Consider the following 18440-nt stretch of genomic DNA (forward strand, 5'->3'; position numbering starts at 1 on the left):
CGTGAGGGCCGTGGAGCAAACAGCCGTGATGTCCGCCGCGTGTCTGCAGGCTGGATGGATGCGGTTCCGCCTTGGGTACAGCCCTGCAGGAGGAGGCTCCCGGGGGAGGAGGGCCTCTGCCGGCTTGTCAGCCAGCTGCTGGTAGGTGAGACCCCCTGCCACTGCGATGGCCAGGGAGGGGGCCCGTTGTATGGGAGGCTCCAGCAGCGAGTGGAACAGACGCCACGCACTGGCACTCCCCCTGGCGGCCACCAGGGAAGCACAGATGCCCTCCCACGACTCTCTGCGGCGTCGATTGTGAGACCGGCGGCACTTCGCGTCGAGCAGGTTGTGCAGGGTCCAATGCTCGGATCCATCTGTGCGGAGTGCCCTCCGCTCTGCCTGGCGCCGTTGTGGCCGCAGCTGGAGGAGGTGGAGATCCGGGATGGGCTGACCAGGGGGGACCTCGCAGCAAATCGTGGCCGCCTCCGCACACCTGGCAACATGGGTAAGGATGTCGTCCTGCAGGGAGAAGCTGCGGAGGAGGTCCCGGAACTTGTCCCAGTGGACCACTCTGCACGTTCGACCATCCACTCTCTTGCCCGGTTTAGGAGCCAGAGTGATAGGTTAGTGGTCCGATCCCCAGGTGTCCGCCGAAGGGTGCCATCCATAAACACATCGGGGGGTCCCAATGGATAGATTAATGCATGTGCGGACGCCCCCCCCCCCCCCCCCCGACGGACAAACGTGGGGACCCCAGTGTTCAAAACATGTAGCCCAGTACCGCGAAAGACCTCAACTAGATGCCGGCCGCGACGATCCGCCCTGCGGGATCCCACCGCGGGTGAGCCGCGTTGAAGTCCCCGCAGAGCAAACAGTCGCCGCCAATGAGACTGACTAGCTGCGGCAAGGATTCGGCGTCCCAAGGGGTCTGGGGCGCACATATACACTTGCCACAGCTGTGTCAACTCGGCCCAGCCTGATCCTTATGCAGACGAACTCCATGGGGGCTACAACCGCATCCCTCACCAAAATCTCCGCCTGGGCAAGAGTCCTGCGGACGAAGATGGCTGCCCGGGAGGATCCGCGTGGGTGGCTGTCCTCCAGGCATGGGTCAGCCCGACAGGAGGACTGCTTGCAGGAGGTCCTGCTGCCATATCCGATGTACCCTGGCAGGTGTAGCTTGTCCCGTTGCAAGTACACCTCCTGGACGGCAAGGACATCGTACTCCTCCAGCTGTAGGCGGTCATGGAGCTCGGACAGGCGGGGTCGAAGAGCCCGGCAGTTCCACTGGAGGACCCGTGGTCTGGGAACAAACTGCGGGGTGCAAGCCATGATGGTTGGCCTGATTCAGCGGGGCCTGCGCCATGCCCAGTGATGATTGGTAGGCTACTGGCAGGAACTGCGTGAGGGCCTGGAGGGTGGCCACCAAGGTACGCGTCAGCTGGTCCAACTGGCCACTCAAGAGGAGGGGTACGAGACCAGCCTGGGAGTCGGTAGGTCATGGGCCGTGTTGAAGGCACTGCACATGTGGCCTGGGTGGGTCAGCCGCTGTAGTCTTGACAGCCTGCGCATACAATATCTGCCCGGCCAAGAGCTCGGAGAGAAGTCTCCGGGCTCCCAAAAGGAAGCCGAGCTTAGGTCTTATACTGGCTTCTCACTGAAGCCAGTCGAATGCTTCGTTGCATTTATCAATTCCAAGCACAGAACAACGAACTCGCCAGCTGGCCGACGACCTGTGCTTAGTGTGAAAGAGCAGCTGATTATTTGCTTGTGCAGGTTAAGAGTCGATCTCCTAGAGCGGGATATAGGATTCGGTTTTGCCATAAGCACATCATTGGTAAGCGTCATATTCTCCTACTGGGTAGATCTCCTGGGTGATGTGATAGCTCAGGTCCCAGTGTGGCCATCACGTGAAACTGTGTCATCGTACATGCCGCAGTCTTTCAGGGCTCTATCCTTCAACTCGTGTGATACTGGACTGCACAGAACTTTTTATCGAGACCCCATCTGAGTACACCGCGCAGAGTGACACCTTCAATGCCTACAAAAGTCACAATACAGCAAAACGCCTGCTGCGGATAACACCTTATGGGTTTATCTCCTTCGTCTTTGACCTGTCTCCTGGCATGATATCAGAAAAAGAGATTGCAAGGAAAAGGTGTTTATTGAATATCCTTGAACCTGGATATAGCGTGATGGCAGACAGAGGGTTTCTTATTAGTGATGATCTAAATGAAATGGCGTTAACCTAAATGTTACACCCATGGTTAATGGAAAGCAGCAGTTGTGTATCGCTGAAGAGACCGAAACAAAGGAGATTGTTAATCTTAGAGTACACGTTGAACGCTTCATCAGAGAAGTTAAGAAGATTTGCATACTGAAGAGCATTTTTCGCAATGTCATGGCTCATAAACTGAACAAATTTTGGAGATTTTTGTTATCTAAACAATTTCACCAATGAGCCCCTACTTAATAGAAAACCGATTACTGCAGCTACCCAAGAAAGTAACAAAAGGTTTCCGCAGCGGTATTTAACAATCACTGTTTTCAAAATATGTCCATTGCTTTAGAGCATTTGATGAACACCACAGTCGACATCCGAAAATTTGCATTGACAGAGACCCAAATTGTCTCATATTATGTGGAGTTAACTTAGGGGTCCTTCATAATGAAATGCACAGGAACAAAGCTTGAGTTTATAAAGTGTTTCGAAAATAGTGATAGCTCACTACAATGTAAAAACCATATGCTGTACGTAAGCAATATGCGCATTTTTCCGAATGCAGTCTGTTTAACACGGTCTATAGCCACATTACTTCCTTCCACCGCATTTTTCGTCATTTCTTAAGCTCTTCATATTAATTTGTATCTTAATTTTGTTTGTATTTCAAAGAATAATAGATAAACGAAGACCCTCTTTTTTCTTATCTGTTTGCTGCTTCCGTCAGTGAAACTTGAGAGAACATTATCACAGCAATATGAACATCATCTATTTCAAGCCCTGAAGGTGGCCACCTGTCTGTCGACAGAATGGTCATCAAAGGAGCAAAGGTTAACTGCTGATGCTGTTTCAAACAAGTTCATGGGCATATCACTTATTTAGTTTCACCATCACTTCGTTTTCATGAGCCCACAAACCAGCTGATTGTTGAGAATCGTACCTAGAATGTGTACCGGAAGAGGATGCTTGCAAGCAGCAAATAAAAAAAAATGGCTCTGAAAGGCATATTACTTTTCCCTCTATCCTCTTTTCCTGTCCCCTCACATCTTTCATTTCATTTCTCCATTCTGCCTGCTATCCTTTATTTCCGCTGCCCCAGCTCAGTTGCGTCAGTATCGATGGCAGATGCCGGGGCTAGCAAAAATCTTTTCCTTCCTTTTTACTATAATTTTAATAAACAACCACTACCACCACCACCTCTGAAAGGCCAGTCATCCCAAAGCTGTCCATTTCAATTTATTACACTTCAATACAACATTTTAAAAAATAAAAATATTCAAATAAAGGAAAAAACTGGCGATATCTTACAGAAAATGTGTGTTAGTTTGCATGTTCTACTACAAGGAAAATAAACAACTACTGCAGTGCAGTATTCATTAAAAAAGCCTTAATTCTCAACACATCATTGGAACGAGGAAGGAATCTGAACATTTAGTATAACTGACGCATTGTATGAATACTGCTGATGTTTGGTAACAGTTGCACTCCTATTACCGCTCTAAAGTGTAAAAAACCAAACTGCCCCACAACCATCTCAGTCTGCCCACTGTTATTGTTGGAGTGCTTTTGTGCTGTACTGAAACAATATGTACAAAATATTAAAAGGGAGCATATGTGGGTAGAAGTGAAGAACATCGCAATGAAATAACTGTTATCACTATGTATTGCAAATAAATAATCCGAGCACTGTACGTAACCACTACTTTGAGCACGTAATTTGATGAAGGTTGTATGCTTATCACAGCTCTAACATCATTAGCAAAAAGAAATTGTACTTTTTGTCCGCCTCTTAATATTTCATGTTTTGTGCATTGTTACACAACTCGTTTCTGTACTGCACTGAAAAACTATACAATAAAAAGAATATGGTACAAGTGGAGAACAATACAATAAAAAAATTGTCAAAAACAGACTTTGTAAATGAACGTTACGCCCAAAAGTGTAAACACTACTGAATTACCTCTTTGGAAAAATTATAAACAAAATGCACACAAAACTCTTGTTTGTCTTATTCCAACTGCAAATATACTGTCTTTTGGCTGTTTACATGGTTTAATCGGGATTTAGATCTAGAGGCCTTTTAATGAAAACTGCTCACCGCCATAGCTAAACAGTCATTGTGCACATGCATTAGGGAAGCCGTGTGACTTCCACGTGTTAAACAGTCTCCTGTTGTGCGATGTGACCGCATGATAAAAAACCATAGTTGGTCTGAAATAATCTGGAGCCCTCCACTACGCTGTCCCTCATTGCCAATATTCCCACTTTGGACTATTAAACTCAACTGTTAACTACTTTCTTTCCCATGTGTTCGAACAGGCCGAGAAGTACATATTGTGGCAACGAGGAGGTTAATGAAAACAAAAACTTGACTGCGTGCACTTTGTGCTAATTTCAATCCGAACGAACTTGGCACTTTTTATAGTCTCAGTAAAACTGCAGGAGTCGGGGCATGATTTTGTTGGTCCAGAGCAAACTGTCAAAGTGAATCCCCTGGACTGTACACTCATCGTCATTGTCAACCAAGAAGTCGCACCAGGAAAGTCCTGTCAGCGCCATTTGCCCTTGTACCTGATAATACTACTTTTGCGAGGTACGAACCAAGCTATCTTTCAGGTGTGATGCAGTTTGAATGGCATTGCTCAGAAGTTGTCCTCGGTCTCTAGCAGCTCAAAGTCTTCACTTCCAGAAGGCCAAAGCTGTCACCATCTTTCACTACTCTGTCTGGTGTGGCACCAAATACTGCTACACCAGGGTTGACGCACAGGCAGCAAATGGTACACATCAATCGACGCACCGTTCTTAACATACCGCCGCACAGCACTCTCCTCATTAAGGAGGCTGTCTCTCGTATAGTTGGTTTGCAAGGCGCTTGATCCAAAAACTCGCTTCAAAAACTTTTCATCTTCTGGCCTCTGGCGGCTAACAACGTCGCCTAAGTGGGACGCAGTCAGGCGCTTTGCTCTCTCAAAGGGCCATGTTGAGGAACTGCTCTGGTCTCTTGTGCTTTCTTCAAGCGCCCACGCTTCTTCGAGTGTGAGAAAGCAGCCTTCAGAATTGTAGCCTGCTGGCACATTCTCGCTCCACTGTACTTTGGTCGAAAGACTAAGCATTAGCTTCGCTGGCACTGCATACTGCTCGATAACTGACAGGGGCACTGGAAGAAAAGATTTGTCCCGCAATGCATCACGCAGTATAGGATGCATGTCTTCCTTGCACAGTGTTTTTGCAATCCTTGTATGTGTTCTTCAGTTAACTTAACGCGTGCATTTTCTTTTGCAAGCTTGCTTTGTTTTGCTTTGTTGGGAACATGCTTCACAAAGTTCAAATTAGATCACTTTAACTCGCGCATGTTTCCATGCTTTGTCCCAGTCGCCCAGGCTCTTTGCTTTCCAGTGCACGAAGCAACGTCCTTAATATAAGCTTGTCCAGAGCGCTTCATGTCCAGAACACACCAAATAGGGCTACCACAAGTTTGCACACTCCTGATGCTCCTGCACAGCAGTCGCAACAACCTTTCCTCACAAGCCTGTGAGATGTAATTGCTGCAGCTACCTTGTACCGTCTCGACACAGAAAATGATGCCTCGACAGTGGTTTTAAGGTACACTTGCCTACAAGCTTCACAGAGCAGTGCATCGTTAACCTTCTTAGCTTTAAACATCCTATAGCTCGGCAACACAATGTGTGGAAGCAGATAGAGCCCTCTCGTGCGGCAAAATGGAGTCCTCCGTAAAACATCTGTACAGGCCTTTCAGCTGCTTGATCCACGTTCCTTTCGGGAGACTCAATGAAAGTGGCTGAACATTTTCCACGGCTTGCATTGGTTCCTGGAACATAGACAAATCAATGATACCTTCTAGGTGTAACCATTTGATTTCTGTAAATGTAGATATGAAGGTTTTTGCAACTAAAATAAATCACTAATGAGCAACGAAAACTTCTGTCAAAGCTCTACGGCGGGAGGCGGTAATATGTGCACTCTAGACAATCAGTGAAGTGAAGAAATTCTGCGTGCCATTCAAAACCTCCGAGGTTAACACTACCTTTTGTAAGTGGTTTACTTACTTTCATTGGATCTGCACTTGTAAAGAAACATTTTACTTCACTACCCTGCAGACACCAAGTGCAAAGAAAACTATCTGAAAATTTATAGAACGAAAAGTTTAACAATTTATTATTGTTTTTAATAATGGAAAGTAACTTCTGTTAGTTATTGAAAAACTGGTGTCTGAACATTTTCACTGAAAATTCATTTCTGCGCTGTTCTTGGTTTGAAGGTCCACATCGTGCTGGGCTCACGATAGCATTTCAAGAGTCACTGTCTAGACAGTGACACTTTTGACGCAAGTATCGTACTTGATAATTGCAGCGCGATCTCGCGAACATGAACAAAAGCGCATAGAGTTTTTGCATGTTCTGAAGATGCCCAGTCAAAATTCCTAACCTTCTACTTTCATCGTAGGCAACATGCAAATGAGCGCGATCTTATGCTACCTCGCATCACACGCCCAAGCGGTGGGTGAAGCTTTGGCGGCAAAACCTTCGGCCTTCTCTTGCACGGACACTTATTCGTGTCGGAAACGGTAGTATTGCATTCCGAATACATAGCAGCAACGTTGCACGCTTATTCGGTTGCTGCTGAAGTGTAAACAACACAGCCGCTAACGAGAAGTACAAGACCAAGCTGTCTGATGACTTAACAGCAGCAGCAACGAAAAAGAGACAAGTAAGCTGAAGCACGCACCAAACGAAAAGGGCATACCCATTTCGAAGTAGGCGTTTATTCGCCGTGCACAGCATCGGGACGCGGAGCCATGCGCAAGTGTGCGGCTAGGTCTCGACGTATACATGCATTGGGTAAACGCCGGTCTTTGCGTCCACTTATCGCGCTCGGCTCGTGATCCATGGCCGCAGAACGCAACATCCAATTGTGTCATGCGATGAAAAGGAACAGCAGACACAACAGGAAGACCAAGAAACACCGATGACGACGAGGTGGCAGAGAAAGGCATTCCGGTGACCGGACGCAGACGGAGAGGAGACCGAAAGACGTGGATAGACGCGAGCGCGGCGCTCCATTTTCCCGCAGTCCTTTGCGCGGCCCCTTGGTGGCGTGGCGGAATTTGTGAAAAGGTCAACTGGTCTTCAAGTTTCACTTTTTTTATCCTGTCAAAGATGGCTTGACTGAACGCTGCGCAAATCGCAACTGGAAAATATACAAGATCAAAGGCTGCAGGTGTCAGCAGGTTTGAAATGTCATCGCAAATGTCAGAAGTACTAGAACGAAAGAGAAGAAACAAAATATTGCTCGGAAGCATGACGTGCGAAAACTACATATTTTGCTAAATCTATATAGTTATTTAGTTTGAATAATAACCAAAATGCAATAGACTTTCAGATACAAGCTTTAAAAGAATGCACCGTAATAATGTACACTATGACACTGCAACACTCCACAACTTGGATTATTACAATCATATCGAGGAAAAGCAAAATATCTACATTTATAACAATCTGGCAAGGCGAAGCTCGCAACAGAGGCATCGGTAATTTAACATTTTTTAGGTAATTTATTCTGCACCGTTATCTAGGGTGCGGCAGAAAGCACGAGTCGCTTTGGGACGTTCACCCGTAAACCTCAGTGAGCCCTCCTGCCGTACTGGACGGTGGGCAATCCGTTCTTAAGAGTTTGATTGCACAGCTTCCTACAAAAGTCAACTGGGGCACGCAGACGCCGACTGGCTTATTATTTTTCATTCTTTTTAGGTTGCCCCACCATATTTTCTGTAACCAATCTAAACTGCAGCGGGGGCTAGCTTCAGGTCCACATCTTCCAATAAGCGGTTCATTTTTAGCGACCTCGTGCCATAGCGGTGGAGTGCGCCGCAGGGTGCAAAAATACCCGACATAAAAGCAGTGGTTATTCCTCCTGTGCTAGAAATCGACATGGTCTTCGAATCTACCACAAGGAAAGAGAACTACCTGGGAGATGAAAACCCTTGTAACAGTGGCAGTGAAAGGAGCATCCCTGGGGAATGCCGCGATGGCGTAGACAACGCAACGATTTCGTGCGCCAAGTGGGGCCTGCTCCGTTGATGTTCATCGAAAAGGATGACGGCTGTAAGGAAGAATTCTTTGCAGTTCGAGAGATGAGTTTGGTACTGCAACCGTCCCAAACAGCCTGCAGTGAAGGTGACTGGTCGCATTCAGATGAGCGTTCTGACGTCAAGTTGAAAATGCGCGAGAAGAACCTGGATGATTCTGAAATTTCTTCCACGTGCGACGAGCTCGAGGGCACAGATGCGGTGACCCACTGATCAAGCGAGGCATCTGTTTCATTAGATGGCCGCAGGCGAATATTTCTGGAAGCCACAAAGAGAATTTTCAGGCAAGTCGCGTGAAGAGGCGGACGCCGATCGCAAGGACAGCGCAGACGAGGAGAAATAAGATGTCCCGACTGAACCCAAGTGTCCCAAAGTGGGCCGTCACATTTGGCTCGCATAACAGAGACCATAGGCTCTCAGACACCACCAAAAGAAAGCGCAGACCTGCGGCAGATTAGAGTTAGCTTGCACAAAAGACCATGTCGTACACAGATTGCAATGGAAGCTGTGGGGGCCCCCGCAGTTGTAAAGAATTGCTTGAGACTGGTGGTTCTGTTGCTCGTCGCGGAATGTACCTGCATCAGGGACTTGAGGTACCATAGAAGCGATGTAGAGGTCAAACTTGTCGCTGTCACAATTCCTTGTGGAAAACAACCGAATGAGACAGTCGGCGTCTGCGTGCCCGAGTTGGTTTGTGTAGGAAACTGCGCAATCAGGCTCTTAAAAATGAAATGTACGCGGTGCAGTACGGCCTGAGGGCTCACTGAGGTTTATGTGTGAACGTCCCTAAGCGACTCATGCTGTTTGCCGCTCCCTAGTTAACGGCGCCGGATAAATTACACCAATAATGTTGAATTATTGATGTCTCCCGTGCAAGCCTCGACTTGCCACATTGCTATAAATGTAGACATTTAGCGTTTCCTTGCTATGAATATTACAATTCAAATCGTAGATTGTTGCAGCGCCATATTGTACATTATAACTTCGCCTTCTTTTAATGCTTGTATCTATATCTCTATTACATTTCGGTTAATATTCAACTTAATGATATTATAACGATTTACCAAATTATACAGTTTTGGCACGTGATGTGTCCGAGGAATATTTTGGTTCTTCTCTTTCGTTGAAGTACTTGTGACGTTTGCGATGACATTTCAAACCTGCTGAAACCTGCGAACTTTGATATTGTATAGTTTGCAGCTGCGATTTGCGCATAGTTTTCAATTCCATCTTTGATAAAATAAAAAGAGGGAAACTTGAAGATCAATTTCAACAAAAGTCCACTCGATGTCTAAGCAAATAACATTACCAAAGCTTGCTTTATGGCTACGTGCTTTTAGCAGTTTTCTTTATCTTACTCTGCTTAGAATATACTTCTTTTGATTGCTGTGTTCATAACGTGCATGTTATGATGTCGAAAACATTCGAGGCAGCGTGACATTTCGGCTAGAGTAATGGTTTTAGGTTTTCGTTTTCGTGGTTTCAGAAACAGTTGTGGTTGTTCGAGTCATTTCAAAGAGAACCTACAGGGATTGCAAGCTACAGTGACAATGTGCTGATGAATAGCGTTGTTTGTGCACTTTTCGTGCGCACATTTGTCTGAATATCTTCAAACTTCTGTTGCTTTTGTCGCCGAAAAATGCATCCCACCCTGAAATTGTTTCCAATAAGGCGCTTTGTATTGCGTCTTCGAGTACGATACCCTGAGCGAGGCAATAAAGGTGCAAAGAATAACGCCTGTGTTTCGGGAATTTTTGACACTCTACCTAATTTTTCACAAGAATTTTCTAATAATACTTGTATATAATCCTCCCAAAACTCTGTTTGAAAAACTGTGTTAAAATACGTGCACTGCTACATGGATTGCATTTCGTCGATCGCTACCCTTTTTTGGTTCTGTATACTGGTAATAACTTTTTTACTTTGCTGGGTTTCGATGTCCCATAATATAATTGTTACGATATGCTGTAACACGTTATGGACGCTATCCTCTTCAAGAAGGCTTCGGCTCGAGATTTGTTTTTAGACATTGTGAGGTATATTTCTTCCATATAATTGTTAGTCCAATCCCCTGTATACGTATTCTCATCATATTGAGAATGTTGCAAGCAGATATGATGGCAAGGTGCTCTTCTCCGCCCCAATCAAGCTATAAAAAATTTGTCCAATGATGGTTATTAAGAAAAAGTCGATTTGAACTATATACCACCAACTTCGTTTCACCCGTTGCACTACTACGGCAGTGTACAGTATTGCGCTCACTTCCAATAGAGAGTACATTGGTCAAATGGGACGCTGTTTTAATGAGAGAGCTAGGGAGCATTACAATCTGGTGAAAGAAGGGAAGCGTGGTCATCTTGCTACTTGCTATCCACTGCCAGGATTGTAATGTAAACCCATTTTCCGGAAAACTAAATTTGTTGGGCGTGAAAAGGATCAGATGGGAAGAGAGATTATAGAAGCATATCACATCAGAACGGCAGGTGGTCAGTGTGTCAGCACCGCTTCCTTGTCTCCTCTTGATAATGAAATGACGTTTTTGGATCATTGCGGTTGATTGCCACGAGGCGATAGTAGCGCTCTACTTAAGCTTTGGTCTTCTCAATAAAGATCAGTTGGAAGTGCAGCATTCGTCCTGTCGTATGTGTGTCTATTTCATCCCCGTTTTTTCGTGCTGCTACGTTTATTCAAGATTAATTTCAAGCAATCCCTGTGTGGTATGTTCAAGTGTTTTATTTGACCAAATCGTGCTTGTGCTGCACGTGCATCTGTTTTTCATTACCAAGAATTCCGACATGGAAATACATCTTTAAAAAAGCGGCATGTGTGAAAAAAAAGGTACTACTTCGGAATGTGGCGCGTCACTGGCATTGACCTTCTGATTTGCCACTCTACTTTTGTTCCTTTCGCCCAGAATAGCCTTTTGTTCGCTTTGCCAATAACACGCATCAGATGCACTCTTTGCTTAGGTCGCTGCCATTCAACCTGAATTCTTAATGATAATAAAAACTGCAAAGCATTTACAGCAGTATCGACCTTCTACGGAACGCTGGAAAGCTGGAAAAGCTTGAACTTGATTGCAAGTGGCATATGAGACGCAGTCCGGAGATAAGAGGAAAAAAAACTACAAATCCATCCTTTGAAATGAAACACAAATTTTATTTGCCCTCAGAAAAAGAAAAGAGTATCTCTCTTCTTTATCCTCATCTGGTCAAATTCACCATTTTGTCGAAGATTCTGGCTGTGTTGAAGCCATCGATAGCATATGAGCGCTTCCGCAGCGCAGAAACCGAGTTCCCATTCAAGTACATTTCGCATGACACATATGCGGTGTCAAAAATTGTCCCACTACTGCCGCTGCGGTTAAAAGCGGCACTGACGAACACTGGCGAGGTTAGGGCACACGTAACATGGCCAAGCCTAATACGGGATCTGTAAACAGTCACCGGAACCCAAAAATTAGAGTACATTACACAATGTCCAAGGTCGCATGAAAAGATATCACTGGCAGCATTTGGATGTTTTTTGCGTTGTTTCAAGAACTTATATTGTATCGAAATGATTTTGCGATATATTTACAACTATGTGTATATTCACCCCGCAAAAAGCAAATTTCCCTCTTTTCTTCCGCGTGTTTTAAGGCCGCATGTCTCTTTCGTATCGATCCACTAACTGTAATTCGTACATTACTAAATCCGCACAAATATAAAAGTTATTTTATCAGATTACCAGATAAGTGGCGAATGAAGGTGCCTGCTTGGAGCCCCAGATTGACAAAACATTGAGTTGAACTTCACAATCGGCTAGTTCTCTTCTAAGCGCATCTGCCATGCTTTTAATAACCGTTGTATACAGCCTAGGCAGCCAATGAATGATCAAATAGGACGATGAAAAAAGTCAAGAGGAGCTTGAGCTCCGCTTTAAGGATATGACGCGACAGCGTTAGGGGCTCCTTTCAGCGGCCACTTCAAGTATGACTTGGCAGACATGAATACTGTTCTATTCTTCCACCACCGTATAACACTTAACCTACCCTGAAGACTACAATGCGGTAGCACTTGAGATTCCTCGTGCCCAAATACTCCTGCTCTGCTGTCAAGACTCTCACTACATGGCCAAACACCGGGTGTTGCACCGAAGGTGTCCTGCACTTAAAAAAAAAAGTCTTTTTGAAGCGCGATTTTCAGCGGCAAACCATTCTCTCGGTGTAGCGCATTACAATACATCCCGGACATGCTAAGTAGTAGGCGGGTTACTAATATTGAACGGTTAATATTTTAGCCGCTACTTTAAGTCTTCATAATTATTCAGAGGCGTGTAGCCCAACTGTAAAGGATGTCCGTATCAGTTTCCTAAATTTCGCAGGCGCACGTACCCTCGTTGTGGTTCCCCGAGAAATTTTGGCTTTTTCTACGAGCTACGTGCACTAGAGTTTCTCTGTGAACGTTACGAAAGCGCATTTTATTATTGCAACAGGCAGGCAAAATTTTTTAGGCGACAGCGCCAAAAGCAACCGTATTTTTGAAATTCTAACACCTTAAAGCATCAGCTTATAACTGAATTATTTGACATGTTCAACACGTGAGGCAGCGAGTGATATATTTGGGCGATTTTTCAAAAAGCATTACGAGGTCGTTATTACTTCCCATGCTCTTTAATTCGTTCGGAAAGTTTTCTTGCCAATAGGGCAAATAAATGACGGGTTCCGATTGTCTTAGGCATTTATGAAATTTTTTGACTGCTGCAAATTTGTTGTATTAACATTTTAAGTTGCACAGCTTACAGAGGTGGATTCAATTTATAAATTTCCACCAAATATGTTCAACTCTGAGCACTGCATGCAAATCACTACACTTTATATTGATATTTTAAAAGGTTTTCTTGGATATTTTAGCGTTTAAAGCTTCTCATGCGGTACCATTCGCTGCCCAAGCCTACCCTTTTAATGTCATTGCTTTCTCAACTTTAAAGCACAAAACACATTTTATTTTTGCCGGAAAACTAAGATAATCATCACCCGGGCACCATCGCAAATCCGATGACAGATAAAAAAACAATCCGCCTCGAGGCCTTGTTTTCTGAAAAGGTCGAAACAGCATCCCGAAGAGCTATTGTCCTGTCACCGGAGGCGACTCTTGCAATATTCGAATAAACGAAACATATAGCGCTAAGAAACCAGGACGAACAAAGAAAGAGACACCACGAGCGCTAACTTTCAACTTAAGTTTAGTCATTCCATATGAAGTTCTTCACAGGCTGAATATCGCAGTAAAACTACGAGGCTATCATGCCGTTGGCCACCACATAACACACACTTACTTTTTATTTACGTCAGCAAGGAAATCAATTTCTTTCTTTGAGAACGAGATAGATGCTGCACTAACACATTTATCTTTCATTTTTCGTATCTGTCTGGCTTCTTCAATCTCACGTGTTAGATGCTGCTGATTTTTAATTATGATTCAGCACACTTTGAAAACTGGATGGCACTCCACCGGCTTGAAATTCAAACAGTGTTCGGCAAGGTTTCCTTTGCCGTTCTCCAATTTCCTATTACGTCCTCGGAGTCTTTCATTAACACTCCTACCGGTGTGACCAATGTAATATTTTCCACATGACAAGGGCCGGGAATATACGACGCCGTCTGCTCATTCTACACGTTTCTTTTGGTGCTTTATTGTGCACGTTTTTTTTTAACCGCAAAGAGATCGGTCATCCTACTAAGTTTTGCCAGTTTATCGGGTACTAAAAACATTACTTTCACTTGTGCACGCTGCCCGATTTTCTTTTTAGATTATGCGAAATATTGTGACTATACGGAAGCATCGATACTAGTTTATATTTCTCGGGCGGACTTTGACCTGGTGAGTGTTTAATTCCGATCAAACTTTCGGCTACTGCTACCAGGAGTGCACTAGGATAGCCTGCTTCTTGTAACCATTCAACCTGGTGGCAGAAACTATTGCTCATCATGTGCTGGCATGACTTGTCCGGCGCTTTCTTAAAGGTGGTTTTGATTATGCTTCGCTTGACTAGTTTTGAACGAGCTGAAGTGTACGGAAGCAATGGTTTGTTAGTCCTAGGTGCATAGCTCTAGCATGTGCGATCTTCTGCAAATGTTAACCTGATGTCCAAAAAACGAATTTCATTCTTAGCTGGCATTTCATCCGTCAGCTGAAGCGGGTTTAAATATTCTTTGAATACTGAGATTATCTCGGAGCTAGCGTTCCAAAGGTAGTCGATGGTACCGCCAACGACGACCAGAAAATCATCATCATAACGACACACTCTTTTAACTCTTATACACTTAAGGCGATCATTAAGAGTCCCGTCAAGATGAGATAAGAACAGATTGCTTAGTACTGGTGCCAAGCAAGACCCGATACATATACCCTCCTTTTGAAGGCAAGGTTTTGCCGGCCAGTTATTAAACGTGGACCGGAGAAACAGTAGTCTTTCCCGAAAGCATAAGGGATGTTCTAGTGCTTGGTCCGAGGTTTGCCGTGGAAACAAGGAAATTACCCCAGGAGCTGCTAACCCTTGTCCGTACAGTATCCCGGCATGCCCCTGCAGAAGAAGTGGACCGCTGCGTCGCCGAAGGGATGAATGCCTTTTAGGTGTAAGCAGTCAACACCGAACATTTTTGTACGAAACATAGCAGAGTACCTAGTGCAACATTCCTTAAGCGTTTTGCAAGCTGATAAAGAAGGTGGTTTGCAGTCCTTCCTAAGGATATTTTCAATGCAAAAGCAAATGAGGCCATTTCAGTCCTCTTCAAGTGTCACGCTAAGGAGTTACTATCTAGACTGAAATATCGTGCGAAAAAATTATGTCAGCAGCTAAACCTTGATGGGGTCGCGAAGCACATAGAAAATAGTACGCGTAATCATTTGGAAGTCGTCTTTAGTGCGAACACGCACAAACCTGGCACGCTTTTCAGGGTAACGGTATTGTAAAATGACACCTGGCAGAAGTCAGTCGCTTCCTTTCTAAAAAATAAACTAAACCTTTTGACTCTCAAGGACCCATGCCTTGTAAAAAACTCGGAGATCTTAGAATTTCACACGGCACGGCATGACAAGGGCGTTCAAGCCTTCTCTGTCGACATTAAACATCTGTACTACTCACTACCCCAGACAGGCTTAGTAAAGTACATAGAAAAAGAGCAGTGAGGAATTCGGGGCCGTTGAATTTCAGAACGCTACTGGTGTGTCCGTACAAGGATATTTAGACCTATAGTTTTGTATCTCTAGTCCACATTTAATAACTGGCCGGCAAAACCTTGCCTTCAAAAGGAGGGTATATGTATCGGGTCTTGCTTGGCACCAGTACTGAGCAATCTGTTCTTATCTCATCTTGACGGGACTCTTAATGATCGCCTTAAGTGTATAAGAGTTAAGAGAGTGTGTAGTTATGATGATGATTTTATGGTCGTCGTTGGCGGTACCATCGACGACCTTCGGAACGCAAGCTCCGAGATAATCTCAGTATTCAAAGAATGTTTAAACCCGCTTCAGCTGACGGATGAAATCCCAGCTAAGAATGAAATTCGTTTTTTGGACATCAAGTTAACATTTGCAGAAGATCGCACATGCTAGAGCTACGCACCTAGGACTAACAAACCATTGCTTCCGTACACTTCAGCTCGTTCAAAACTAGTCAAGCGAAGCATAATCAAAACCACCTTTAAGAAAGCGCCGGACAAGTCATGCCAGCACATGATGAGCAATAGTTTCTGCCACCAGGTTGAATGGTTACAAGAAGCAGGCTATCTGAGTGCACTCCTGGTAGCAGTAGCCGAAAGTTTGATCGTATCGTAAAAAAATCAGTCACCAGGTCAAAGCCCACCCGAGAAATATAAACGAGTAGCGGTGCTTCCGTATATTCACAAGATTTCGCATAATCTAAAAAAAATCGGGCAGCTTGCAGAAGTCAATGTAGTGTTTTCAGCACCAGATAAACTGGCAAAACTTTGTAGGATGACCGATACCTCTGCGGTTAAAAAAGAAACATGCACAATAAAGCACCAAAAGAAACGTGTAGAATGTGCAGAAGGCGTCGTATATTCCCTGCCCTTGTCGTGTGGAAAATATTACATTGGTCAGACCTGTAGGTGTGTTCATGAAAGACTCCGAGAACATAATAAGAACTTGTAGAACGGCAAAGGAGACCTTGCCGAACACTGTTTGGATTGCAAGCTGGCAGGGTGCCATCCAGTTTTCAAAGAATGCTGAACCTTATGTAAAAATTAACAGCATCTAACACGTGAGATTGAAGAAGCCAGACAGATACGAAAAATGAAAGATAAATGTGTTAGTGCAGCATCTATCTCGTTCTCAAAGAAAGAAATTGATTTCCTTGATGATGTAAATAAAAATTAGGTGTGTGTTATGTGGTGGCCCACGGCATGATAGCCTGGTAGTTTTTCTGTGATATTGAGCCTGTGAAGAACTTCACATGCAATGACTAAGCTTCAGTTGAAAGTTAGCGCTCGCGGTGTCTCTTTGTTTGTTCGTCCTGGTTTCTTAGCGCGATATGTTCCGTTTATTCGAATATTGCAAGAGGGGCCTCCGGTGTCGTGACAATTGCTCTTCGGGATGCTGTTTCGACCTTTTCAGAAAACACGACTTCGATTCGGATTGTTTTCGGAACTGTCATCGGATTTTCGGTGGTGTCCGTTTGAGGCTTATTTTAGTTTGCCGGTAAAAAATAAGTGTTTTTCGCTTTAAAGTTCAGAAAGCATCCTCCGGACTAAAGAATGACATTAAAGGCTAGGTTCTAGGCAGCGAATGGTACCGCAAGAGATGCTTTAAACGCTAAAGATATCCAAGAAAACCTTTTAAATTGTCAATGGAAAGGGTAGCAATTAGCATGCAGTGCTCAAAGCTGAACATATTAGGCGGAAATTTGTAAATTTTATGTACCTCCGTAGTGCTGTGGAACTTAAAATGCCAATACCACCAATTTGAAGCTGTCAAAGAATTTAATAAATGCCCAAGAAAATCGAAACGCGTCATTTATTTGCCCTATTGGCAAGAAAACTTCCCGAACGAATTCAAAAGCATGGAAAGCATTAACGACCTCGTGATGCTTTTTGGAAGATAGCCCACATACATCACTCGCTGCCTCACGTGTACAACATGGCAAATGATTCAGTTATAAGCAGGTGGTGCCTGAATCCAGCTGGACGCCTTTACTGCAAATGAAGGCACTTCTTTTAAACCAGTTAGGTGAAAGGGAAACAAGGCATCAGCTGATGCCTCGTTATTGTTAACGTTGTTAACATTGTTGTTTTTAGCGTTGTAAACGATGCAGCATATAAAAGATCAATTTAAACAAACACTGCACAATAAAGACATTGAAAAAGATTTAGGGGAGATAAATTGAATTGACTCGGGGAAAATGCGATGGATTCTCCTTTCACACAGGCCTTTAAAGGCCTGGATATCTTTAAAAAAAAAAGCAAAAAATTGATCACGACCGGTGAATTTCACAAAACGTGCCTTGATAATATTCAGCATTCTTAGTAAAAATGGATTTCTTTGTCAAAGCAATGGTATGCACATGATCTTCATAATTCACTTTGCTCTACCGGTGCCCAACGTTCTGTGTGCCCTGCGGAAGCTGAGAACACTATAGCTTCGAAACATATTGACTAGCGCATACACAGACAGGGACCAAAGTAAGAGTAAGAGACAAGACACACGCTAGACACACGCTAGCTTGTTCTTGAGCGCAAAAGTCATCACCCTAGCAAGGAGTGTGCTAAGAGCAGTCAGGTTGACATAGGTAAAAGAAAGATTTTTACGCAAAACAGAGGGAACGACAGGGCCCATTGTACGAGAAATAGTAAATGCTAATGCTTTCATTTGGGCTAGTTGGTTGTAGCTGTGAGACATATTGACTAGCGCATACACAGACAGGGACCAAAGTCCACAGGGACCACAGCTACAACCAACTAGCCCAAATGAAAGCCTTAGCATTTACTTTTTCTCGTACAATGGGCTCTGTCCTTCCCTCTGTTTTGTGTAAAAAAATTTCTTTTACCTATGTCAACCTGATTGCTGTTAGCACATTCCATGCTAGGGTGATGACTTTTGCGCTCAAGAACAAGCTGGTCTATCGTGTCCT

At 44.4% G+C, this 18440-nt stretch overlaps 1 long non-coding RNA gene across 1 annotated transcript; it reads right to left on the reverse strand.

Moving 5' to 3' along the window:
* Positions 1-3398: 3398 nt before the first annotated feature.
* On the reverse strand, positions 3399-7407 carry LOC144110134 (uncharacterized). Its single transcript, XR_013309711.1, has 2 exons — positions 6950-7407; positions 3399-6032 (listed from the first exon to the last, which is right to left on the reverse strand). It is a non-coding gene; the product is annotated as an uncharacterized LOC144110134 (long non-coding RNA).
* Between the last annotated feature and the right edge of the window lie 11033 nt (positions 7408-18440).

Source organism: Amblyomma americanum, chromosome 11, assembly GCF_052857255.1.
Source record: "Amblyomma americanum isolate KBUSLIRL-KWMA chromosome 11, ASM5285725v1, whole genome shotgun sequence".
NCBI lineage: Eukaryota > Metazoa > Arthropoda > Arachnida > Ixodida > Ixodidae > Amblyomma > Amblyomma americanum.